A 2,611-nucleotide genomic window follows, 5' to 3' on the forward strand; every position below is an offset into this window, starting at 1 on the left:
ACATATATATATACATATATACATACATATATATATACATATACACATACGTATATATATACATATACGTATATATATACATATATACATAAACATACATATATATATACACATATATATATACATACATATACATATACGTATATATATACATATATACATAAACATACATATATATATACACATATATATATATATACACACATATATATCTCTTGTGCGGGTGGCACATAAAAGACACCATTTCGAGCTTGGCCATTTTCGTGCGGGTGACACGTAAAAGCACCCACTACACTCTCTGAGTGGTTGGCGTTGGGAAGGGCATCCAGCTGTAGAAACTCTGCCAAATTAGATTGGAGCCTGGTGTAGCCATCCGGTTGCACCAGTCCTCAGTCAAATCGTCCAACCCATGCTAGCATGGAAAGCGGATGTTAAACGATGATGATGATGATATATATATATATATATATATATATATATATATATATACATTTTTCGGTGTGTGGTGAAGCAGTTCTTGCTGAACCCTAATTTTAATTATATCTGTATATATCCTCCATTGGACACGAAACTCAGCTTGCGAAGACTTATTGGGGCAAGCGAAATCGTGATGGCCCCTGTGCCCAGCAATGCCTTTCTGGCACTTGTGCCCGCGGCATGTGTAAGGACTTTCGAGCGAGATCGTTGCCAGTTCCCCTGCACTGGCTCTTGTGCAGGTGGCACATAAAATACACCATGGCACGTAAAAGCACCCACTACACTCTGAGTGGTTGGCGTTAGGAAGGGCATCCAGCTGTAGAAACTCTGCCAAATCAGATTGCAACCTGGTGTCGCCTCCTGGTCCACCAGTCCTCAGTCAAATCGTCCAACCCATGCTAGCTTGGAAAGCGGACGTTAAACGATGATGATGATGATGATATATAGTTTCATTATAGATAAGATCAACAAAAAATGTACTCCATCCAGTGAGAGATAAATATAATCTAATATACACAATTTACAAAAGAGCTACTGATAGTTTCATGCTTTCAAGATACAATAATTTGGCAGATTTATATAACATACCATGTGTCTTTAAGCAATCTTTCAGTGCATATTGTTAGATGTATCTTAAAACCAGTATGCTGGTCTATGAGAAACTAAGAAAAAAACAAAAAAAAAACACAAAGAAGGTTGATGCAAAAAGTGAAATGAGAAAAAAAAAAGTGAAAACCAAGATCTTCGTCCTCTTTGTACAAACCATAATTAATCTAGCTGATAGTTAATCACCAGATATTTTGAGCATTTCTACAATTATTCCTGATGGACCTGCAGTTTTCCTTCTCTTCATGTCTTTGATTGCTTATTTGCCATGCTGCTGTCAACTTGAATTGCTGGTCCTGGTCTAGGGTTAGTAAGAGGTAGTCTCCCTTTATCCCATGCATTCTCCTTGCTCAGCAGCCTAGGATGTGTGTGTATGCCTCAGTACCTTTATGGGTATTTGTGTGTGTGTATGCACGTGTGTACATATATATAGTATATCCATGTGTGCGTATAATATAAAATTATCATTCTACATTGGCTTTCTCTGCTGGCATGGGTTGGGTGTTGCCACATTTTGTCCTAGTTCTTATTCAGAATTACTGCTCTCCTAAATGGGTCTGAGAACCCATGCACTACTTGTGTGTTTTGGTTTTGGCTTTCTACATCTTGATGCCCTTCATACATGAATTGTCCATTGCTGAATATATCTTAATCCTCTTTTGATTATGGCTGAGTGTGTGTGGGGGGGTTCTGCAATTGGGAAGGTGCTGTCTTGGGCAGTGTTTTATTTTGTGGAAGATAAGTAGTTTCCTGTGCATGCATGGCTTTCCCCTACACCCTACTAATGACAAAAGTTGTATTTCATAGGATTTGAATGCTGAGAGTTAGAACAGATAGCCAAAGCATTCTTACTGACTTTCTGTTCACCACCATAATATGTAATGTAGCTGTTTGCCTGTGTGTGTATTTATATGTATATAAGCACAGGCATGGCTGTGTGCGTAAGAAGTTTGCTTTCCACCCACCCACATGGTTTTGGGTTCAATTCCTCCCTGTGACACTTTAGGTAAATGCCTCATACTATAAGCTCTGAGCCAACCAAAGCCTTCTGAATAGGGAAACTAAAAGAAATTCATCCTGTGTGTTCTCATAATATTGCATAGTAGTTGTAAACGAGTGTCATTGTCATTCAAGCAGTGTTACTCATTTTCAGTGTTCTGCAAAAACATGTCTGGCTTTAAGAAAATATTACCTTGCTTGGGAAGAGGTATGGGTTAGCAACAGGAAGGGTGTATGGCCGTAGAAAAAACTGTCTCAATAAACTGACTCATGCAAGCTTAGAAATTGATGATGTTATTGGGTGTGGGTATATTTGTGTAATCTGTATATATTTGTAGAGATAAATAGATAATGTGTGTGTGTATATATATATATATATATGTATATATATATATATATATATATATATTTATTTCTGACATAAGCTCATAAACAATACATTTTACTCTAAATATAATTCTTTAAAAGCTATATTTTATTGATAGCCTGATTAGATTTTAGAATCTTTCAGAATTTTATTGTAAATGCT

The 2,611-nt window shown here is 36.7% G+C and overlaps 1 protein-coding gene across 5 annotated transcripts in view; it reads left to right on the forward strand.

Annotated features, from left to right (window-relative positions):
- The window catches only part of LOC106880921 (putative uncharacterized protein DDB_G0271606), a 78,185-nt gene that overhangs the window by 4,992 nt on the left and 70,582 nt on the right, over window positions 1-2,611 (forward strand). The window lies entirely within an intron of this gene.

Source organism: Octopus bimaculoides, chromosome 11 (assembly GCF_001194135.2).
Source record: "Octopus bimaculoides isolate UCB-OBI-ISO-001 chromosome 11, ASM119413v2, whole genome shotgun sequence".
In the NCBI taxonomy this organism is placed as follows: Eukaryota; Metazoa; Mollusca; class Cephalopoda; order Octopoda; family Octopodidae; genus Octopus; species Octopus bimaculoides.